Source organism: Zonotrichia albicollis, chromosome 36 (genome assembly GCF_047830755.1).
Source record: "Zonotrichia albicollis isolate bZonAlb1 chromosome 36, bZonAlb1.hap1, whole genome shotgun sequence".
In the NCBI taxonomy this organism is placed as follows: domain Eukaryota; kingdom Metazoa; phylum Chordata; class Aves; order Passeriformes; family Passerellidae; genus Zonotrichia; species Zonotrichia albicollis.
Window position 1 is genome coordinate 870209 of NC_133854.1, and position 24197 is coordinate 894405.

Genomic DNA, 24197 nt, shown 5'->3' on the forward strand with positions numbered 1-24197 from the left:
TTTGGGATTTTTGGGGATTTTTTGGGGTTTTTTTGGCCCCAAAATCTCCAAACCTCAGCCCCAAAATCGGCCCCGAAATCTCAAAATTTGGTCCCAAAATCCTCCAGTTTGGACCCAAATTCTGCACCTGAAAACCAAAAATATAGACCCAAAATTCAGCCCCAAAATCCCAAAATTCGGCCTCAAAATCGGCTCTAAAATCCCAAAATTTGGCCCCAAATTTGGCTTTAAAATCCCCAAATTTCACCCCAAAATTGGCCCCAAAATCCCCAAATTTGGCCCCAAAATTGGCTCCAAAATCCCCAAATTTGACCCCAAAATTGGCTCTAAAATCCCAAAATCAGCTCCAAATTCAGCCCCAAAATCCCCAGAAAAAAACCCCAAAATTTTGCCCAAACCCCCCAAAATTCTGCTCCAAATTTGGCCCCAGAATTGTCCAAAAAACCCCAAAAATTTCCTTTAAAATCCCAAAATTCAGCCCCAAAATCGGCCCCAAAATCCGGATCCAAAACCCCAAAATTTGGCTCCAAAATCCCCAAATCCGACCCCAAAATCGCCCCCAAATTCTGCTCTCAAATCCCCAAAATTGGGCCCCAAAATCCCCAAATTCATCCCCAAAAACCCCAAAATTTGGCCCCAAAATCGGCCCCAAATCCTCCAGATCTGCCCCAAAATCAGCGCCAAAATCGCTGTGAAACCCCAAAATTCCACCCTGAAATCTCCAATTTTGGCCCCAAAATCGGCTACATCGCTCTGATGTCCCCAAGGTGTCCCTGAGGGGTCCCCAGGGAGCTCCAGAAGTGTCCCCACGATGGTCCCTGAGATGTCACCAAAGTGTCCCCAAGGAGTTCTTCAGGTCTCCCTCAGATGTCCCCAGGGTGGCTCCAAAGTGTCCCCGAGGTGTCCCCAAGGTGTCCCCAAGGTGTCCCCTAAGGGGTCCTGAGGCATCCCAAAAGTGTCCCCAAGGTGTCCCCAAGGTGTCTCCGTGATGGTGGCTCTGAAGTGTCCCCAAAAGTGTCCCCAAAAGGTCGCCAGGGACTTCCTGAAGTGTCCCCTCGGTGTCCCCATGACAGCTCCCAAGGTGTCTCAGGGATGTCCCCAGGGTTGTCCCCAAGATGTCCCCCAGGTGTCCCCAGGATGGCTCTAAAGTGTCCCCAAAGGGCTTTCAGGGTGTCCCCAAAGTGTCCCCAAGGTGCTCTCGGGCTGTCCCCAAGGTGTCCCTGAGGTGTCCCCAGGGTGTCTCAGGGATGTCCCCGAGGTGTCCCCATGATGGCCCCTGAGAGTGGCCCTGCAGTGTCCCCAGGGTGTCCCTCAGGTGACCCCAAGGTGGCTCCAAAATGTCCCCAAGGTGCTCTCAGGGTGTCCCCAAAGTGTCCCAAAGTGTCCCCAAGGTGTCCCCACAGTGTCCTTCGAGTGTCCCCAAGGTGTCCCCAGGGTGGCCCCGCCCCATCCACGTCAGAGGGCACCAGCAGGGGGCGCCCCAGTGCTCCCAGTGCTCCCAGTACAAACCAGTGCTCCCAGTGCATCCCAGTTTAAACCAGTGCATCCCAGTGCATCCCAGTTCAAACCAGTGAATCCCAGTGTTCCCAGTTAATCCCAGTGCATCCCAGTGCTCCCAGTCCATCCCAGTTCAAACCAGTGAATCCCAGTTCAAACCAGTGCATCCCAGTTCATCCCAGTGCATCCCAGTGCTCACAGTTCAAACCAGTGCATCCCAGTGCATCCCAGTCCATCCCAGTTCAAACAAGTGAATCCCAGTGATCCCAGTGAATCCCAGTGCATCCCAGTTCAAGCCAGTGAATCCCAGTACAAACCAGTGCTCCCAGTTCAAACCAGTGCATTCCAGTGCATCCCAGTTCAAACCAGTGCATCCCAGTTCAAACAAGTGCATCCCAGTCCATCCCAGTACAAACCAGTGAACCCCAGTGCATCCAAGTGCTCCCAGTTCATCCCAGTGCTCCCAGTGCATCCCAGTTAATTCCAGTTCCATCCCAGTGGTCCCAGTCCATCCCAGTCCTTCCTAGTGCTCCCAGTAAAAAGCCCCTTTGTCCCAGTTACAGCTCCAGTTCCTCCCAGTTACAGCTCCAGTCCCTCCCAGTCCCTCCCAGTCCTTCTCAGTCTCTCCCAGTTACAGCTCAAGTCCCTCCCAGTCCCTCCCAGTCCCTCCCAGTCCCTCCCAGTCCCTCCCAGTTACAGCCCCAGTCCCTCCCAGTTACAGCTCCAGTCCCTCCCAGTCCCTCCCAGTTACAGCTCCCAGTCCCTCCCAGTCCCTCCCAGTCCCTCCCAGTCTCTCCCAGTTACAGCTCCAGTCCCTCCCAGTCCCTCCCAGTAACAGCTCCAGTTCCTCCCAGTCCCTCCCAGTTCCTCCCAGTAACAGCTCCAGTCCCTCCCAGTCCCTCCCAGTAACAGCTCCCAGTCCCTCCCAGTAACAGCTCCCAGTCCCTCCCAGTTACAGCTCCCAGTCCCTCCCAGTAACAGCTCCAGTCCCTCCCAGTCCCTCCCAGTTACAGCTCCCAGTCCCTCCCAGTTACAGCTCCCAGTCCCTCCCAGTCCCTCCCAGTAACAGCTCCCAGTCCCTCCCAGTCCCTCCCAGTCTCTCCCTGTTACAGCTCAAGTCCCTCCCAGTCCCTCCCAGTCCCTCCCAGTCTCTCCCAGTTACAGCTCAAGTCCCTCCCAGTCCCTCCCAGTAACAGCTCCAGTTCCTCCCAGTCCCTCCCAGTTCCTCCCAGTAACAGCTCCAGTCCCTCCCAGTTACAGCTCCACTCTCCCAGTCCCTCCCAGTAACAGCTCCAGTTCCTCCCAGTCCCTCCCAGTTCCTCCCAGTAACAGCTCCAGTCCCTCCCAGTAACAGCTCCCAGTCTCTCCCAGTCCCTCCCAGTAACAGCTCCAGTCCCTCCCAGTCCCTCCCAGTCCCTCCCAGTCCCTCCCAGTTACAGCTCCCCCTCCCTCATGATTAGTAAAAATCGTATAAAATTATAAAACGTAGAGGTTACAAAATTTCATGGGTTAGTAAAATCAGTATAAAATTGTTCGTGTGTTGGTAACCGTCTCGCCTTAATGTAATTTTCAGCACTCGACAAACATCCCGTAACCGTTTCCAAACGCTTTTTATCGAACGGCTCCAGCTGGTTTAACGTGCAAGGTACAAGATTGGGGTTAGTAAATTATGGTGAGTGGTAGAAATCAGGGTGTGAGCCGTGGGCACCGGCTGAACCACGGCTCGAACCTGCTCGAAAAATGCTGAATTTTGCCCCAAAAGGCGAGAATGAGCCTGAGAGACTCAGCTTGAGTCAGCATAGGCAGGAGGTATTTTATTGCAAAAGGGATTTCTGAGTATCCCGTAACAAAGCAAGCTTTTATACAGTTTTGGATGCAGGGTTTCATCATATCACATACGTAATCATGTCTTTGCAAGCATATTCATAAGGGGCGTGGTGTGGGCGGAGCGTGGGCGGGGACATCTCTTTTGAGGATCATCTCGGTGGTCGTTCCGGTGCCTTCATCGTGGGCAGGGGTCTCCTGATGAGTCTTCCTCCTTAAACTTTGAACTCCTATCCTAATATGGCCAATTCCCGGTGGACTTGGCTTGGTCCCCATGGCTTGGCACGGCTCTTAGGGTCAGTTTGACATTGTTGGCTCTGAACATGCTTAGCTCATCAATTCCCCTATCCCTATCTCTCTTTCCTGTTTGCCCTGAGGGCAAAGAGCCACGGGAGCTTACCAAACTTCAAACAGAAGAATCCACCAGGATTGCTTTTGGATTAATGAGCAACCTGGCGCACAGCATCATCAGCAATTCCTGAATGTGGATGGGGCGAACCCCCGTGAGACCACCCGCCGGTGATGTGGGATATGGCTCCAGCGTTAGGGGTCGCGTCAGGAGCTAACCGTGGAATGGGATAGGACTGGTTAGGATTGATTTTCAGTTTGTGGTGCTGCCTAAGCATTTTCATCAATAATGCCCGATAGGTAGCACTGAAAACAAAATTATGTTTTTGTGCAGTAGCAAAATGCTGATTGGAAAGGCAGTTTGGGGCTTCAGTGCCCTGCTGAGCTTCTCCGCCCATTTTCCTTAGGTTCAGTCGGTTTCTCATTGTCGAAGGAAGGGGACCAGGACACCAGCTGGTTCATCACAGGTTCCTCAGGTCCGCTCCTTCAGGTCCAGTTTATTGAAGAAAGCATCAAACACTTATACAGCAAATAATGAGCTTATGAATATTCTGTAAGCCAAGCAATCTATTGGTTAACCTATACCATGAACTCTGCCTCGTTCCTTTGGGGTTCCATCTCTCTTTTCTCAGTCTCTTTCACTGTTTGTTATCCCACCACAGCCAGGCCCAAGGACACGCTGTCTGTGCAGGTGCAGGACTTGCAATCAGCCACAGCTTTGTACTTTTCCAGCCCTTAGCCAGCCAAACTCCCAACAGGCCATGGAGCCTCTGACCACTCCGGTGTCCCCATAGAAGCAGCATTCCTCTCTCAAGGCGGCACACAGCCCTCCCTGCTGCAGGAACAAAAGCTCCAGTCCTCTCCTGTTTTGGAGCACTAAATCAGCCTGGCTTGCTCTTATCCTATGCAAATTTTCTTGCATAGGATATTTTTTTTCCTTGCATGTTTTTTGATGCAAGCTGTTCCAGCTGCAGAGCTCAGTCCCCAAGGGCACTGGGTGCCAGCAGCCAGCTCGCTCTCAGGCCAAGGCCAGCAGGGAGATATTCAGCTCTTAGTGATCAGGCAGCTCTTGTGATTTCAGCTTTGCTTGCCAGGTGGCTTTTCCCTTGGCCCGAGGCTCCAATGTCGCAGACATTTTTTTCATAGAAATCCTTTCTTTCGCGTTTGTCCATCTCCTGGGAAGCAGAGCCCCAGAAGAAGAATGTAAACAATTGTTATCAGCTGCTGTGAAGTGTAGCAGGTGTCCCTGTGATTGGCTCATCTTCCTTGTGTACCATTGAAGGCCAATCACAGGAGCAGCTCAGGGACAGATTCCCTGGACACAGAACTTTGTTATTCATTCCTTCTATGCTATTCTTAGCTGAGCAGCTCTCTGCAACTTCTCTTCTTATTCTTTTTAGTATAGCTATAATGTATTATATATCTTATATCAATAAATCCAGCCTTCTGATCAAGAAACAAGATTCTCGTCCTTCTCTCACCCCAGTGACCGTCCAAGGTCGCTGTAATATGGGATGAAATCACATCACTCATTTTTGCCCTCCTGTTTCTGTTTTCTCTCTCAGTGCCTGCAAGGACTGCAATTTCTTCATTCAAACCACGTCATCCACCAAGATGTGAAGAGCAGAAACATCCTTCTCAGAACTGACGGCTCTGTCAAGCTGGGTCAGTAAATTCTTGGTCAGGTGCAGCGTTCCAGGGATGTGGGTGTGGGGCTGCTTGGAGTGACTGCCAGCTCCCCAGAAATGGTGCTGGTGGCAGTGCAGGGACCCCTGCTGCGAGCTGAGGGCACAGTTGCAACGTGCACAGAGGTAGAAGGAACCACAAGCAGTCAAGAGTGGCCTTGCTCTGTGTGTGTCCCTTCCAGAGAGAGGGAGCTACAATCTAAAGCTTCAGGGGAATGAAGTCCACTGCTGTGAGCAGCATTGAGAAATTGGGGTTTTTTGGAAGTGGCCAATTCCATACTCCCTTGGCTAAAGCCCCAAGGAAATTGAGCGTGGACAGTTCTCCAGGAGATTCAACAGCACATTCTTAGTCCAAGAGTGGGGAATTCTTTTGCTTGGTTTCCTAATTGGAGCTGGCTTTCATGGTTTGTTGTTTTCTCCACAGCTGACTTTGGCCTCTTTGCTCAGCTCAGCCCTGAGCAGGGCAGACGGAGCTCCGTGGCCGGCGCTGCTGGGTGGCTGGCGCCCGAAGTGGTGACAGGTCAACCATGTGGCCCCAAAGTGGACATATGGTCTCTGGGAATCGTGGGCATCGAAATGGTGGAACGAGAAGTTCCTTCCTGGAATGCAACTCCTGTCTTGGTAAGGTGCAAATACTCACTGATCCCACTGTCTTTCTCACCTGTCCCATGCTCTGTGTGCCATTGGACAAAATCCCATTGCCATCTGCTGGCACCACTTCCACCAAGGTCTCCTTCTAGAAATGCCCCTGCAACACATCAGCATCTGCTGTAGCTTTGGTTGTATCAGAAAGGGAAGTGGCAGTTCAGAAACCTAACCAGTTCAGAAACCTGCCATTTTGGCCTCCAGCCATGCCTGACATTTCTCACTTGTTTTTTGAACAATGTTGGAACTCTGTTTCTGAGGGACAAGAATTTTTCAGTGGAGAGGACAGACATGTGATAAACATCCTGAGCAATGGAGGTTAGACCTTCCCAGTTTCAATTTCCTAGAAAACATAAGAAAAAAAGGAAAAAGAAAAGTAAGCAAAAAAGAAAAAGAGAAAAAAAACCTACTACCTAAGCAATGCTCAAGCAGTTCTGCTTGTTTTTTCATTTTTTAAACACAGCTCTTCCCTTCCATTCTGTAGCATCTTTTCCAAACCCTATGGATCTTCGAAACTTTCAGGCTTTCAAGTCATCTGTACATTGTTCAGTCACTTATGTGGGTGGCCTGGAGAAGTTTAGGATGTTTTTCTCCGACTGCAGTTAGAATTGTTTGCCAAACCTTTGCCTGTTTCTTGGTACTTTAACAAGTTGATGAGCTTGCAGGCAGGTGCCTGGGCTGGGATCCAACATGGGCAGTTGACACCGGTGCTGTGTTTCTTTACCACAGGAGCAGGGCCATCCCTGGCCTGCACAGTTCTAATGACAGGGAGGGCTCCAGCTCCCCACCATGGCCAGTGGCTGAGCTCAGCTGAGAGCCAGGATAAAACCCTCTTTGTCACTTCTGGTGGTGTGGGAAAAGGACAGAAAGCCACATAAATTATTTGTACACAAGGGGAGTGCATTGCCATTTCCGGCTTTGAAATTCTCTTTGGCTTAAAGAGGATAATAGCAAAGTCTCTTTGGTCACCATCTATTTCAATGCCACGAGCACAGAGTTATCAGGACAGTGGTGGGCATTTTTATGGAGACTCCAAGGCCTCTTGCCATTGTTATTTTTGTCTATTTGAGATGGATTCTGCAAGTTGAGGTTTGAATAGTTCCAAGTTGGTGTCTTATGTTTCTAAATACCATCTTGCAAAAGCAGAATGAGCTCTCTCCCTCTCTCACTTGTCAGTGCGTTAGAGCTTGGTTCCACATGAACCACACTGGACAATGATCAGCCGATGTCTTGCCAATCTACACTGTAATTCCTTGGCCTGAGGAGTATCAGAAAGGCCTGCTGAGCTCCATGGACACTGTCAGCTGCATGGAAGTGAGCATCCTTGGCCTTGCTGAAGAAACTGGAGCTCAGCTTAGGTTAGATGCTCTTGAGCAGGAGAAAGGCTGGAATCCTCAGGGGTTTCCAGAGGCCTGCGTGCCCAGAGGGACTGAGTTCTGGGGAGCAGCTGGATGTTTCTGCACATCATGGAAAGGGATTGCCAGACAGCTCAAGCCTCACCACAGGCAAACACTCCCCAGCTCTTCTCAGGACACATTTGCTTTGGGTTTCAAGTTGTTCCCACTTGTCTGTCTGTGAAGATGCCCCTAAAACCACAAGGCAAGCCTCTCAGAACTGGTGTCAAATTTCCAGAAATGAAGAAAGGATGCCCAAACACAAGAAAGTTGCTAAGGCACTGATTTTTAGAGAGGAACTTAACCCCCTGTGCAGTTTCTTCTCACTGGGAAACATGCCTGGAACCTGGGCATGAGGGTCTAAAGGCCACAGAGTCTATTCTGCTTCTTGTGCAGTGCTGCTGAAACACTCAGTGACCGTGTTTCTCTCCTAGCCCAAAGCAACATTCTCCACATCACCAAGCCAGAGCCTGGTGATGTGGAGAGCCTGCCAAAACCTCCCATTTGTTTCCTGGCACTTTCTGGGATGGGCCTACCATTCATGCATTGACTTGTGTAGCCAAATGGGTAGAGGGTGACCGTAGGGATGGAACCTCTCCTTCTGATTTGACCATGAAAAGCTTTTCTTTTCCATATAAGGAAAGCAGAAATTTTCAGACTGCTGAGAGACAGAGCTGCAGGTGGCTCCTGTGTGTCCCAGCAGGCGCTTTCATCCCAATACATTTGTGCATGCATCTTAATGTGTCTGTGTTGAAGATGAGATTCCAAATGTTTGTTTCCTTACCTGAGGAATACCTGGTGGATTTCCTTTCTTCCCTTCCAATTCCCATTGTTTTCAAGAACAAAGAAGAAAGCTTGATTGGTTTTGTTTTATGGCAGCTGTGCTTAAGGGACCAAGAAGCACTGCAGAGATACTTTTCATATCCTAACCCTTGGATACAGTAGAGTTAGTACAGCAAAGTCCTTCTTCCAAAACGCCTCTCAAGCTGATATGAATCCTCAGGGAAGGAAATGTGCTTGTGCTGATGTAGTTCCCACTAACTAGGTCAGCCAATGAAATCAGCTGCCAAGGCAAGATCTGCAGGACAGTGGGAAAGCTGTGGCTGCATCGGAGTTTGGGTTTTTGGTTGGTAAAGGAAAGTCATCTCTGGGTCTCTGCCAGGGCAGAAAGTGCCACTGCAGAGTGGAGCTTAATCAATGGGATCTGGGAGAGCAGTGACAGATGGGAAAGAAGCAGGTGGAGCCTGGTGTCTCCTTTTTCCCCAGCCCCAACTCCTGATAGCCACAGGAGGAAGACAAAAGCTGCAGCAGCCCAACCTATTTTCATCTTGCCTGCGTGACTTCCTGAGCTGCTGCCTGCAGAGAGACGAGGAGCGGCGCTGGTCTGCCAAGGAGCTCCTGCAGGTAAAATGTGAAGGGGCTGCAGGTGAAACAGGCTCTGAGGAATGGGCTCCTCCTCCACTCAAGCCCAAGGCAGCAGATGAGCTCCCTTCCTCCTCACCTCCATTCTTGGTGCTCTTCAAATGAAAACAGTGAGGAATCCTAGACTGGGCTGGCAGGGCTCTGTAAAGGTCCTGTGGTCCAAGTGTCCTGCAATGAGCAGGGACATCTTTAAAGAGATCAGGTTGCTCAGAGCCCTTTGCCACCGGAGCCGGAATGGTTGCAGGGATGGGGCACCTACAAGCTCTTGGGGCAAGCTGTGCCAGGGTGCCACCATGCGCCAAGAAAAGAAGTTCTTCCTTACGCCTACTCTGATTAGATGCCCTTTGTGTTTAATAATATTTGTCCATATCCTATTGTAACTGGCCCTGTTAAAAATGATGTCCCCCACTTTCTTCAAAGCCACTCTGAAATCTTGGAAAGTGGCAATAAAGTCTCCCTGGGGCCTGTTCTTCACAAAACTGAATAACTCCAGCTCCCTCTGCATTTCCTGAGAGGAGAGGTGCTCTGTCCTCTGACTGTTTCTGTCGCCCTCTTTTGTAATTTGGTGGAGGGCTCAGTTTTATCTAATGGCAAAAGAATTGAAGGAGAGCAATGCAGGGTACAGAGACATGAAATGGTGGTGGAGGAACCCAAGGAAGCCAGTCCCAGCTGAGCAGTCAGAGATTTGGCTGTGGGCAGGAGGGGCTGTGGGGGCTCACTCTGAGGGGCCCTGGTTTGTGCCCCCCAACCCACCCTTAGAGGTTTCTGCCACGCAAACAGGGACAGCTGGGAGGGACTTGTCCCAGCCCCATCTGCTGCCTGGCACGCTCAAGCAGACGGGAACTGTGCCAGGGTTACTGCCAGGCTGTGTGGCAGAGTGGGAACTGCAGGGCCCAGTGCCACTGGGCTGGCCCTGCTGGGAAGGGAGGAGCCATCCAGCACACGAGGGGCAGGGCATGGAAAGGCAGACACTGCTTTCTGTCCCTGTAGGAATCAGCACAGTGCCTGTCTTTCAAAGGCAGGGACCCCTGTGAGCCATTGGAGTTTCCTGAAAGGAAGAAACCCAGGGACAGAAAGCACCATTTCTAGAGCACTGGTGGGGCAAAAATCCCAACAAGATAAAGAAACCTGAATAAATGGATGAGTGGGATTCTGGGCCAGGTTTGCCTGTGAGGGCCGGGGACTGCTGGGGAGCAGATGGCCCCATTGCCTCTCTTTCTGGGCCTTTTTAGGACCCAGAGCAATCCCAATTGAGCATGTGAAGCACTGAGTTTCGAAAGTAATGGTTCACTGTTCTTTGTCTTTTTGTTGTTTGGGTTTTTTTTGTTTATTTGTTTGGTTTGGTTTTGTATTGTTTTTGTTTTTTTGGGTTTTGTTTGTTTTCTGGTGGTTTTTTTGCTTGTTTTTGTTTTTGTTTCTGTTTTGTTTTTTGGGTTTTTTTTGTGAACAGCATCCATTTGTAACATCAGCCGAGGCTGCATCCACCCTGGCACCGCTCATCATCTCAGTGAAGAGGAGGATGGAGAAGCAAACAGCGCTATAATCACATCCAGGACCATTTTCTCCATAGCCATCTTAGAGTAGGATTGTAGAGTAGGACTGTAGAGTAGGATTTAGAGCAGGATTATGTGGAGAAAAGACAAAGACTCTGCACAATCCCATGTGAATCAAGGAGAAGCCATTTATTGTGCTTCTAAACACAGTTTATAATTACTTCCTATCCTGCAGGTTTCTATAATCATGCATTGTTTGTTTGGTTGCTGCACTTTGTCCACGAGCATCTCTTGACTGGTAGCTCTATTTTGTCCTGAGGCAAGCACGCATCTTTTTCTTAATCTAATTGGTAGATGCTGTAAGGGTCATTTTATTTGGGTTGCTACCCCTTTGTCTGTCAGCAACTCTTCTGCTTCTTCTTTCTGCTCGCAACATCACCTTTATATCCACAAAGGTGAATGCAGCTTTATTAAAAACCTGACCTAGTCCTAGAAGGTTAGTTAGTTTAGTTAGCTCCAGAAGGTTAGGCTGGTTGATTTAGTGCCTGTCCATTTTTCTGTAAATACCACCCTAGAGGATTCTAGAGTAGGATTGTAAATAAATAAAGTTTCTGAAACTTTAACTCATCTGGAAGAATCCTTTCTTTCTCACCCTGTGAACGAGCTAAGCATTTCCTTCTGAGTTGTCAGCTGTCTCTTAATGGTGCAATGGCTTCTTTGGTGTTGTGAAAAGTACATATTACAGGATAGGCACTTCACAGCTATTAAAATGAATATATATATATATATATATATATATATGTATATATATATAAATTAATATACTATATGTGTTATGTTGTCTTAGTCAGTAGTACTGTATTTTTTTAAGTAGTGTGGTATGTTGCGGTGCTATGTCATGGTTTGCCTCAGATACCCCAGGTTCCTCCCTGATCATTCCCTGCCAGGTGTGTCAATCATCCCTCCTTTCCACACCCTGACCCCTGCTGAGCGCTGTCTGTCCATCCTGGCATTCCAGAAGGGCGGCGAGTGATTGGCAGAATTCCAAAGATGCCCTCCCCTCCTGGAAGGACATTGGGCCATCCAGCTGTCCTCTGTCCCTTGACACTTCCCCGCCTCTTACCTGGTTGGTGATCCCCGTGTTCCTTCCCTGCCCCTCTGCCCCGGGTAAAAGGGCGAGCAAACCATGCGGTTGGGAGTTCTCCTGGAGCCCTTGCTGGATTCAGAGGCCTGTGGGCCAGGAATAAAGCTCTGGATAGAAACCCTCCATCAGAACCGACTCCTTTCCTTCACCTGGCCTTAAAGCTTCTCCTCCAAAGGTAAAGCTGAGCTCCTGCATGCCTGGACTTGCCTCCAAGCGCCCAGCTGCAGCATCCAGCTTGCCAAAAGTGTCTCTGGGGTAAAATTCCACAGTTGCCGCTATTTGGTCAGGCAGCAAAGGCCAGACAAGCTCATGTTCGTCCCGGCCAGCTATATTGGTAATTATTTCAGTGGTAAAACTAGTTTTTGGTTATAACATTATGTAAAACAGGAGCTGTGCAATGTAAGATACTTTTTTAACTAGCTCAAGAAAGGGATGGGGTAATCAAGAAATTCTTTGCCCTGAGATGACAGCAACAGGACACCAAAAGCCCCAAGGGAAGAATTCTTGCGTCCTTATGTGAAATGACCAACTTTCTTCCACCTCCTTCCTGACTTAATGGAGCCAACAGGATTAAGGGGGAGAACTTGACAATAAGCAGAGAACACCCTTTGTTTGAAAAGAATTTATGCCTCATGTATGAGATATATGAATATGCAACAGGCTATTTCTTTTAAGGGTTAATCCTTTGTTAGCGTGTGTGCTTTCGGGGCATAATTCCCCAGGAGGCACCAGGACTGTCCGTATGTCTTTGTTTTTATTGTCCTTTATGTTCTAACTGTTCTAACTCTGATTGTCCAAATTCTTATTACTCTAAATTTTATTCCTATCTTAATAACCATTTTATTGCTATTAAACTTTTAAAATTTTAAAACAAGTGATTGTTGTTTTTTCCCAACTTTGCTTTCAAAGTTGGGAAGACTCTTCATTCATCACCTCCAGAGCAAACTGCCCTTGGCCAGCACACTGGCCTGTTTTGGTACATCTGTGACACTTCTAGTTGAGGCAGAAAGGGCAATGGCATTTGAAGGCAAAACCAAAGGAAGAATGGAGCAGCCCAAACATCTTGCGCAGATGCAGGCCTTCAGCTGTGACTGAAGAGCATTGGGACATTGCTGCCACTTGGATTTGTATCCCTAAATGCAATAATCTCTTTGGCTGGAGGAGAGCCTTGCTCAAGTGAGAAAGCAGAAAGATCAGAGAGGGTGCTCGGGAAGGTCTCCTGTGGCGCAGAGCTGTCAGCGCCTGTGAGGTGAGAGCGGGCCCGGCCTTGCCCGGGCTGGAGCCCCAGCAGAGCCCTGGCAGAGGCCGGAGCAGCCTGAGCCCCGGCAGCGGCAGGCTGGAAGGAGGCCCTTGGAGCTGCAAGAGGCAGCAGCCGGGCCCTGGGTGCCTCTTGCTGGGAGCGGGCGAATCCTCCACTCTCAGAGCCCAGGTGGCAGCTGGCTGCTGCCGAGGGGAAGCGCAGCCATGCTGGGCACAGCCCGGCCTGGAGGCATTGGCCGTCTGGAGTGTGCCCAGGAGCACGGAAAGGCCAAGGGCAGCCACGGGCCGCTGGGCTGGCTGAGGATTCCTCCTCTTCTGCCGGCTGCCCTGCGACTCCTGGCAAAGGCCAGCAGTGTGTGCAGCACTCTGGGCACCGGGGCAGGGAGCCAGGCTGCCCGGCAGGCTGGAGCACAGGGCAGCTCCTTCAGGCCCGGCACTTGTGCCAGGGAAGCGAGGCCAGCGTGAGGCAGGGACAGCTTGGCAGGGCCCATCTGCAGGAGCCAGCGCCTCACGCAGCTCTGGGAGGAAGCGCCTGCAATCCTGCAGTTCTGCACTGAGCCAGAGCAAAGGTGTGAGATGCAGAGTGTTTGGCAGAAATATTCAGGCCCACCAGGCCAGCCTGCTTTGTGCTCTCTGGCGCACAGCAAGCGCTGTGCAATGCAGCTCTGAGCTGCTGGGAGAGAGGCAGTCAGGGATGTGCCTGAGGTGTGTCAAGGGGTTAGCTGAAAATGTAATTAGGATAATTGAAAAGTGCACATGGGTCGAGGGGCCAGCTGGGAATACAATTGGGATGGTAGGAGACTGCATATTTTAGTTAAGATTTTAAAATGAGGTAAGAAACTAAGTTGGTAATACAGCTAGAAGAAATCACATACCTTAGTTAAAGAGTACCAAATATATTAGGAACATAAAGCTAGGAGTGACAGGGATAGAGGAAGCAATTGTGAAGAAGCAGAGACAATAGAAATACCTTGCCTTAAGAATAACTGAACAGTTAGGAGAGGCTTGGACCATGAGCAGGTCCAAAGGTCTTCCCAGCTGGCCATGGGAGAAGAGTTCACCATGAGGAAGACGGCTTTCTTCCTCCCATACGACCACACCCTCATTTCAAAATCCCACCAACCCAGTTAAGGGAGTAGAATTGCACAGCTGTAATAGATATTCAGCTGATAAAAATGCGAAGCAGGCAGGTAAGAATTATGTATTATGGGTCCTTAGAAACCTAATGTAAAACCTTTTCTGTAGAAATAGCAGGAGTCTGCAACTCCTTGCACGTGTCTTTGGAAACTAGTTCACATGTGTCCAGCGCTGCAATAAATACCCTTCTTTTCTACTATAATTAGTTGAAGAGTCGTCTGTCTGTGCTTCAAGGGTTATGGTGGAGTAGTGAACTGATTTGGAAGGGAGCAGAAGAGTTTCAGCAGGCAATTTTTAGAGGAGATGGAAGGCCCTTGTGACTGAAGGGAAAGCTATTTGGAATAGAGTAATGATCTCAAAGTCCATACAATTGTATCCTTGTGTCTGAATTTAAATCAGAATGATTATAGATAGCTTCATGCAATTTGTCTACAAATTTATCAAAGTCTTCATTCTTTCTTTGATAGATCTGTGTAAAAGATTTAGTGTGTAACCCATCTGAAAGTGCAAGGACAGCATTATATGCCAGTTGTTTGCTCATCTGCAAGACTTGATCAATGCTCTGAGCCTGGGCAGTGGCAGTAGCCCAGGGCCCCTTGCCAAGTAACTGTTGTGCTGTTAAACCATACAGAGGATCACCCTGCACTCCAGGTCTTGCTGCTTCTTGAGCACACTTTTCCTCCCAGCTTTTATGAAACACCACCTGCTGATAGGGTGGCATTCTGAGTCATATTAGGGTATGCACATCAGCTGGCATTAATGTGTTAGATGGAAAATATACTGCAGAAGTGACTGTGCATGTTGGGATTTTCAACCAAATTGTGAAATTACAGCTCTCAACTTACTACATAATTTGAGAGAAAAGTCCCTTCTGCAATAGCTTCTGGAATACCTTTTTTCTGCTTTCGTTTCTGAGCTGCTTCTATTTCATGGTCACATTCCAACTCTAATTCCACATTCTTTACAGTGTGAGAGGGAAGATTTTGTTTAACTGGCTCGAATGCTGGCTCAGAGACAGAATGGAGGAGTTTTTGCAAGACAATGGCCATATTCAGCCGATGCACAATCCAGCCTGCTTGTAATAATGGACAATGTACACCTTCACAAAGAATGAATTATGGACATATTCAGAAATGGGCTCAGTATATCCTTGAAAAAGATACAAGAAGAAGAGTCATCAGGACTCAGCAAGTTTGTCAGCAAGCTTGGCAAAGTGAGACATGGGTGGGCCAGACAACCACAGCAAGATGCATAAAAAATTAGATGATCCAATCAGAATTCTAATTAAGATGTGTGAACACCTAGGATTAACCAATCATGTATTAGCTAGAGACACGTGGATAGCAGAGACGTATTTTAAACAGAGTCTTTTAAAGGATAATAAATTTGGCTTCACTAGATCATATTGGTTACGGTGTGATGTCCCAGAACCTCCACGCCCTGCAGCCTGTTCCCGCAGGAGGCTCTGGTGAGCCCCTTCCAGGATGCTCCGCTGTGCACGCAGCCCTTCTCCTGCCCGCCCAAAATGCTCCTGGGACAGCAGGACACAAGCTGGCCGGCTCTGGGCTCAGCACAGCCCAAACAGAAGGGCAGGAAGACGCAGCGGCTGTTTTTCAGTCCTGCTCAAGAGAGGTGGGAAGGGTCTCCTCCCTCTGGTCTCACTTGGTTGGGTTTCTGACTGGGCCTGAGGCAGGGGCTGCCATTGCTCACTGTGGGGAGACCAGAGTTGCCAGAAGCACACCGAAGGTGCAGGCACTGCCTGACAGCGCTGCAGCCACTGGGACCGTCGCGCCTCCGAGTCTCAGCTGCTCCCTGCTGCTGCTGCTGCTGCTGCTGCTGCTTTTAGGCACACCCAGAGCTCACTGTTAGGCCACGACGCTCTCTGCTTCTGCCCTCTTCCTGTCCCTGTGTAGGGATGGAGCACTGCTGTGCTTTGAGGAAGCTCTCTGTGAAACCTTCCAGCATTGCAAGCTCCTTTGCCCTTGGTGGATGCTTGCCATGGAATCCTGCACAGCTGGGTTCACAGCATTTTCAAGCTGGCTCTTCTAAAACCCAGGGTCCTTGTCCCCTTCAGCGTGTTCAGCACGCCCTTTAACTGCACGGTGCTGTGCAGCTGGAGCAGCGGGACAGGCACCTTTGCAGCCTGACTGCCCTTGTTCCTCTCTGCCCATGCCCGGAACACAGCAGGCAGGAGAAGGGCAGCAGGGCCCTGCGTGTCCCCAGGCTCAGGATTTGCGTCGCTTCAGCTACATGGAGACACGGGTCAAGTGAAAAACCCAAACTGTTCATTAAGGGAAAGCAAAGGTAAGGGGTGAGCTGGGAGGCAGAAAAGGGGATGGGCAGGGCCTGAGGGCTGCAGGGAGGGGGCTGCCAACAGGGAGAGAGATGGCAGGAGCTGCTGGAGCTTCCCACAGGCTCAGCTCTGAGCAGCCAGAGCCGTGCCTGGAGCTCCAGCTGGTCCATCCTGTTCTGCAGGTGCTCCCATCTTCAATGGGCACTTGAAATCGTTGATGGACGCTGGTACATCTGATCCATCAGACAAAGTCCTGCAGATCTTCCTTCAAAGATCAGCTGAAGCAGTTTGCTCAGGCACGATGGACTCTCATCTTCCTTCAGGGTTTGAAGAGCTGGAAGAGAGAGGAACAGAGCCAAGGTCAGAGGCCAGATTGAGGAAATCCAAGGAAAGCCTCCTGCCAGGGCCATCCCAGCCGGCTGCAGCGGCCCGGGCGCGGCTCTCACTGTAGCCGGGCAGCAGCTGGGCCGGGGGCAGGGAGGGGCGCGGGGCTGCTGGCTCACCCATGAACCTGAGGGCTGCCTCTCGCAGGGTCCTCTGTGGGCTCTCGGCTGCTCGGCTCTCGTCCTGCAGCAGCTGTGGGGAGCGCCAGCAGGGAATGCTCGGCACAGGCTCAGCCCCTCGGCCGGGCTCTCCCTCCCCCAGCACAGGGCGAGCCGGCCCGCACGGCCCAGGGCAGGGAGCAGCAGGGTGGGCGCAGGCTGGCGGGCCCTGCTGCGGTGCTGGGCAGGGCCACAGCTGCCGGCCCCCTGCACCGAGCACCGGGGGCAGGGCTTGAGCTCCTGGGCTGTCCTTACCAGGCTCTCAGCAAACTTAATCCGCCACGCCTTCATCAGCAGCTCCTCAAGGTCCCTCCTCCTCAGGAAGCGTGCCGCACAAAGCAGGGCTTGGAAAGAGGCCTGGAGAGCGGCAGAGAGCTGCAGCTGGCACCCGAGCCCAGGGCACAGGACCTGTGTCCCTGTGCCACGGCCATGGGGAGGCTGGAGCTGTGCCAGGGCAGAAGGCGGCCAAGGCCCCTGCCAGGGTTGTGGCACCGTCACACAAAACCTCACCTTGGCCACGTACAGGTTCTCATCGTGCCAGCGCAAGAATAGAGGGAGCAGGCTCTGGTTCATGAATGTCATGAGAAGCTCTTCCCCCTCTTCCACTACCAGCTCCATCACCTTGCAAAAGAGCTGAATGGAGAGCAGCTGCACGTGGCTGTTGTCCTGCAAGGAAAGGAAAAGACCTCAGCACCAGCTACTCCAGGCCCGTTGAGGCAAAGGCCCAGAACTGCACAGAGCACAGTTTCCAGGTAGCATCCAGTGCCCTTGGCTGGGGGCACAGAGCCTTACGTTCTCAAAATGTGGCAGGAGGGACTCAGCCAGCTTCAGGGTGGTGACACTGGGTAGCAGGAGGTCTTTGTCCTGGAGCGCATGTGTGAGCACACAGAGGCTCATCCAGACCACCTCTGCATCTGGATCAGCCAGCTGCTCCACCAGGTGTGGATAGAGGCAGCATATTCCTCCGGCCTGTGCGCAAGACCAGGCTGTGCTGTGAAGCCGTGAATGGCCGCAGCACCAACAGCTGCTTGGGGCACTGTGGCAGTTGAAGCAGGAGGCAGGAGAGTTGGGAGCAGCTGCCTCTGCTGCCAAAGGCCAGCCAAGCCCAGAGGTCTGCGTTGCCCAGCCCCACACTGCCAGCGTGGCTTCAGCCACTGCCCCCTTCTCACCAGCGAGGGCTCCTTGCTGAGCACCACGAGGCCTCTGAGCGCCAGGCGCAGCCTGTCCCTGCACAGGCTCAGCAGGTGCCTGGATACCACCAGCAGGGCACTGGGACCATGTTTGCTCAGGTCCAGACACTCCAGGAGCTGAAAGGCACAGGGCAGTGATGGTGGAGCAGGCCGGCAGGAGCCCGGAGCCTCACAGGGCTGGGCCAAAGCAGCAGCAGTGGGTGCGGGCAGCCTCCCAGGCGGCTGCAGCTACGAGAGGCCTGAGAGCTGGCAGGCAGCTCAGCCAGGCAGCACTGGCCATCAGGCTCACTTCCACAAAGAACGCCAGGGCAGGCAGATCCCAGCAGGGCTGCTTCCCGATGAGCAGGCTGAGCAGGTGTGAGGCCATGTGGGGACACAAGGGGCTCAAGCCACGGCGCATCTCCCTGGCAGGGGAAAGGCACCAAGGCCCTGAGCCGGGTGGGCAGACCTCTCCCAGGCGTGGTCTCACAGAGGTGTGATCTTTCCCCAGCACTCTGCAAGGGGACATGGGGCCCTTGGGAGGCAGCTGCTGCTGGGCATCCTCCTCTCTCAGCCTTTTCCAGTCTGCTCGGCCCTCCCTCGCTGACAAGGCCCTCTCGCTTACAGCCCCAGGGACTGTGTTGGGCACTCTGGGCAGGGGGCACAAATGCTGACGGTGGCGGTGGGGAGTAGGGGATCTCACCTGGCCAGCAGACCTGCTGCATAGTGCTGGGTGTCGGCACAGAGCAGCTTCTCCCAGACCCGCTTGTTCTCCAGAGCCACCAGCTTCTTGTCAAAGCCCAGGCGGGAGAGCAGAGCCTTCATGGTCTGCACTGCAAACCTGCGCACCGAGCAAAGGCCAGGTCACGCTGGGTACACAGGCCCTGGCCATGAGGGCGTGGGAAGGACAGAGCGACTGGCACCTGTGGGGATGGCAGGGAAGGCCGTGTTCTTCCCGGCACGCTCCCCAGAATCTCCCAGTTTCAACATCCCCTGGCATCTGCTCTGTGGTGGTGAAAATTTGCAATAGCAGAGCCACAAACAGTTGGGGAGAATGAAGCAGAATGGCACAGTGCCACTCATACATGGGGGCAATCCTCCACAGCATCAGAGTTGCCTGCAAGAGACAAAGCAGCCCGAGGCAGCGTTCAGTGCCAGGGTGTCCATGAGGCAGGGCCCGAAGGGAGACGCAGGGGGAGCACGCGGCCTGCTGCCTCTGAGCCTGCCCCTAGGCCAGCTTTGAGCCCAGGCACGGAGCTGCAGGCGAGGGAGAGCAGGGAGAGCTGCTGGAGAGGCAACCAGGAGGGCGAGCAAAGATCAGCTCCAGAAACTCACAGCCAGGGCAAAGACAGCCTTGTCTCCACAGGAGAATCTGCTATAGGGCAGCTGCTCCTCCATGGCAGAGAGCAGCGCTGGAAGCACCTCCTGGGCAGCCACTCCGGATGTGCCGATGGCTCTCCACATCAGCATGGTGGCTCTGTGTGAGCAGAGCTGTGCGTCAGCACCGTGCCCTGTGCAGCTGCGTGGGGCCGGGTGACAGAGCCCCGGTGCCCTGAGGGGCAGGGAGGGAGCATGGCAGAGCCTCAGAAAACAGAGGGGCCCGAGACTCCCGCAGCTCTCCACCTGTCTGGCAGAGCCCACTGGACAGGCTGTACAGGGTGAGGGGCCCTACGGGCCGGTGAGCACCGAGCTCTCGAGGCACTTGTGCTCTGTACCTGTCACACGTTGGGGCACAGCATAGGAGGCTCATCACCACTTGAACAGGGTGTTCCTCCGTCAGGCTCAGAATCTCCATCTGCAGTCTGGCATCCATGGTGACACAGGACGCCAGTCTCCGGAGAATATCCCTGACCATGGCTTGCACCTGGAGGATGCAGCGTGGGGAAGACTTGGAGTGCTGTCCAAGGGAGCAAAGGCTGAGGGGGTTCAGCGGATGTAGCTTGAGGAGCCACATGATCCTGGGAGGCCTTCAGCCCTGGCCCGAGGTTGCTTAGCTGTGGAGAGCTTTGTTCAAACACGGCTTACAGAAAAAGGCCATGATCACATACAGCTGGTTGAAAAGTAAAAGGCAGCTGTAAGAAGCAAGTTCTCAGGCTTTTCCTTAAAAACAATAAATACCTTGTCCTTGGCTAAGGTATTAGAAAAACATGGTGGAAAACATGGAGTCCTTGAAGAGTGCTCAATAACAAGTCAACAGCAGGATGAGAAAAACAAGTATTAGCCTCAACAAGAAACCACAGGTATTGACAGCAAAGGAGGGGTTGGCGTGTAATCTGTAACCAATGATGAGCCTGGGTTTTGCAATATGTATGAACTTCATTAACACTACTATAAAAGTGTGTAAGCTGGATCGATCAATTTGAGATCGATGCTCATCAATCGGATGTGTGTTCGTTCTCCCTTCACTTTTGTCACTTTACCTGCTGTGGAGAAGCAGAACGCTCCTGGAAAACTTCCAGAGTGGGTGCAGGAACCACAGTCAGTGATGGCATGGCATGAGTGTCTGGCATGCCCTGAGCCTGGGTGTGGGTGATGGCCATGCCCTCAGTCAGGGCCGTGCCAGCCTCCGCCCTGCCCTGGGCCGTGTCCTGCTCAGAGGCTGCTGCGAGCTCCGAGGATGCTGAGATGGCAGCAGCCTCTGCCCGCAGCTGGCCAGGCCTGGAGTCGGGCTGGCCCGTGCCCTCGGTGCCGGTGCCACCGGTCTTTGTGCGGCCCAGGTGCAGAAACATCCGCATTGTCGGCAGCAGAAGGAAGGGAAGGAATGAAGGGACGTTCCATGGCCTGCTCCAAGCGCAGGGATCAGCCGAGCACCACCAGTAGGCCCGGCCCAGGTGGGGATGGTGCAGGCACCTGCGCTGCTCTGTGGAAGCGGCCACGGGCGGGCTTCTGCTCTTGAGTTGGGTCCCTGGCAGCATCTGTTGAAGAGCAAGCACAGCCAGAGGTGAGGGGCTGCGGGAGAGGCTGGAGAACACAGCCCAGCCGTGTGCTCCCAAGGCAGGGACAGCCCCACGGGAGCCCAGGGGATGGAGCACGGCCATTCGGGGGTGCAGCCCTGGTCTCTCTCCCATCCCGTCCATGGGCATGTCCACAGGGATGGGATGGGATGGGATGGGATGGGATGGCGCCAAGCTAGCTGCGGGCACTGACCCTGTGGCCCAGCTCTGCCACTCACCCTCCTGTGGCAGCTCAAACGGCACCACCTCTTTGGTTTGATGTGCTGGGGCAGCTACAAGGCCTTCTTCCTCCTCTTGCCCCCAGGCCACCTTGGGCGCTTTCAGGGGTCTCTGCTCCATGTTAGTGATGGGATTTGTGAGGGCACCTGCACAAGAGAAGCCTCGGGAAGGCCACAGGTCAACAAGTCCTGTGGTCTGGCCTCGAGGTCAGCTGCAGGAAAAACGCCTCCGAAAGGCTCCGGGTCAGACGGGAACGAGTGCGCTGTGCGGGGGCTCCTCACGGCACGGCTCTGTCCCGTTCTGCCCCGTTGTGTGTTCCCAGCACTGGGCAAGCTTCTATCTCCCACGTGTCACAAAGGGCCCTTGGTCACCGGGTTCCGTTCCATGGCACAGAGACCGTGCTGCAGCGTGCCACCCAGGGCCCTTGCACACACTGCCTTCTGCCCTTGGGCTGCCCCCAGCCCAGCCAAAGTGGCCCAGGCTGGAAGGAATGCCTGGCCCCAGGTGTCTGAGACAGCCCGACAGGATCTTTAGGGAAGGGCTCAGACCATCAGCAAACGCTGCCCGGCTCTGCGGGCTCAGTCCTATCCCCATATCTTTCGCTGAGAGCATTTGAATTTCTAAATGAGAATCATTTGAAGGGAGGGGATTTACATTTTCCATTTCAGAGAAGCCTTCTGCCTTCATTAGCTGACACCTCTCTCTTCAAACCAAGACAATTGTTTATCATCTTGCAGATGCGCAGTTGCTGGGGAGCCCCGTTTTACACCAGGGACCTGGAGAACCATTCCCAGCAATTGGGAAAATCCTAGGTGCTCCATCCACCCATAGATGAGGTCCCCAAATGTGCCCCGAAATTTGGTCTGGCTCATAGAGGCCTAAAAGAGCAAGTCCAAGTGACTTGATGATATTTTTCGGCCCAGAAAGCCCCGCAGCTGATGGCACACTTCACAATCAGCAGGGGACACAGCTAGGCCAAAGCCCAGAGCTCTGCTGGGAGACTTTCTCCTCAAATACCCTTCAGACAAACCTCCCTGCAAGTCAGTTGGGAACATTTCTTCAAATGATACGTTTCTGGCACACGACTATACAGGGTTATGGGAAAGATTCTAAAGCAGCTGCTCTGGAGTCAAAGAGCCAGCACTAATAAGAGTCCTTGTCATCTCTTTGTAGCTAAATCCCACTTTGGGGGATTTGAGGGAGTTTGGAATGAGCTAGAGAGCAGAGCTCTGAGTGTTTTAGATGATGCCATTGCTTTTTCTTCTCTTCCACATAGACAGGAAGGGTGAGTTTGGCTCACATCTCCACCGCGTGGCTCACAAGGCCGCAAGACTTGTACTTACGAGAGCTTTGAAGGGTTGCTTGGCCAAGAAGACACTGCCAACAAGGATATCTATGTTTTGCAGCCAATTCTTCAATATTTCGTCTTAGGGGCTCATGCTACAGTGTAAGCTTCCTTAGCCAACCATGTTGTGACACACAAACCTACAGCAGTGCATCCTAAGCTTCTTGGTTACCATTGTAACTACTTTTATTTTTTCTAGATCTTCAGCCCTAAAACTCTGAACTTTCCTCCACTTCAACCTTCCTCCCCGTCTCTCTGCTATAATAAACTAGAAATCCACATTCTCGCTTCTAGCACCTAAGTTTGGAAGCCCTGTCCAAGGTCTCCGATCAAATCCTGTGTTTAATTCTAAGCTTTGCTGACAAGACCAAAGGTCTGAGATTTCCCTGCATTTGGGTTTCCAACAACACTGATGCTGTTAGTTCCACAGTGCCCGGGATCCCTCTTGCAAGTCAATTCTGGCAGGAACAAGACGGCTGCGGGGGGGCTGCTTGTGGCCTCTGACAGCCCATTGCTCAGGGCTTGCCAGCGCCCCAGCCCCTCAGGCTCTGCCCCAGCCCGGCCAAGCTGCCCGGCAGCAGCGCCGCAGCCCCACAGCAGCTCCAGAGCAGCCCCATCCAGAGGCACCTGGGAGCCCTCAGCAAGGCAGCCAGCAGCACACGGGCACGAGGATACAGAGGGTGGTTCCTTCCTGGCACAGGGCTTGTGGCCATCTCCAGGCACCGCTCTCACAGGGATCCCTGCAGCCCCCCGGCCCCTGCCCACCCGCTCTGTCACCAGCGCAAGGCTTCAGCAGTACCACCACAGGACAAGGGGCTTCTGGCCCTTTTCCCTTGCCCACTGTACGCCTGGGCAGCTTGCTGAGCTAGGGTACCCTTCTCCCAGTCTTCCCCCATGCCCTCTAGATGCTGGGTAGCAAAAAAAAGCTCCTGGGAGTCTGTGTATTATAACACACTCTATTATTCATATAGTAAAAAAAAAAAAAAAAAAAAAAAAAAAAAAGAAGAAAAGAACAATCTTAAAGAACTGGAAAATTCCAGCTGGCTCAGGTGGCCCCAGCAGACAGAGCCTCTGGCATCAGCTCTCTGCAGAGCTGCAGCAGCGCAGCCAGCCGAGCCCCGCCAGACGAGGTCGTGCCCTCCATGCCCTGCGGAGCTGATCTTGCAGCCTCTGGAAGAGGGAATATCGCTCACTCTGCAGTGCCCGGAGGACATACAGTGTTTCTAGTGCCACGTCCGACACGCCACTGCTGATGTCCTCTGTCAGGGGTTCAAGGGCTGCAAGAGAGAGGGACAGAGCCATGGTCAGATCCCGGATCTGCGGGGAGCCCAGGAGAGCCCCCTGCCAGGGCCATCCCAGCCGGCTCTAGCCATGGCCAGGAGGGAGCAGGGACCAAGGGCACCGGCGCGAATCTGCTGGCCACGAATCCCCAAGGTGGCCCTGAAATCTCTGTGTGCTCTGCCCACGCCGCCCCATGTCCACAAAGGGAGCAGAGCCCTCCGCAGCCGGGGCAGGGCTTGCAACTCCCCCGGCAGACCCCGCAGTCAGCCCGCTGCCCTCACTCACCAGTGCAGATCAGCTGCAGCTCTTCTTCCCCCTCAGGTGCCGCCCGGCCATGCCTGTGAACACAGAGCCTGTCACGGCCCCAGCGGCACAGCTCCCTGCCAGCGGCGCTGCCGGCGCTGAGGCCACACGGGCTGCTGGCCCGGCAGGGCTCAGCCCGGCCCTTGCCGCACGCTGCTGGCCCAGGGCACGGCTGCCAGAAGGCGGCAGCAGCAATGCCCAGGCCAGGCGGGGCTCCATGGCGCCCCAGGGCCCGGCTGGCG

General features: G+C 52.9%; 1 long non-coding RNA gene across 1 annotated transcript; it reads left to right on the forward strand.

The window, feature by feature from the left end:
- Positions 1 to 4995: 4995 nt before the first annotated feature.
- Positions 4996 to 11045, forward strand: LOC141726583 (uncharacterized). Its single transcript, XR_012577712.1, has 3 exons — positions 4996 to 5334; positions 5779 to 5975; positions 10266 to 11045. It is a non-coding gene; the product is annotated as an uncharacterized LOC141726583 (long non-coding RNA).
- Positions 11046 to 24197: the final 13152 nt, after the last annotated feature.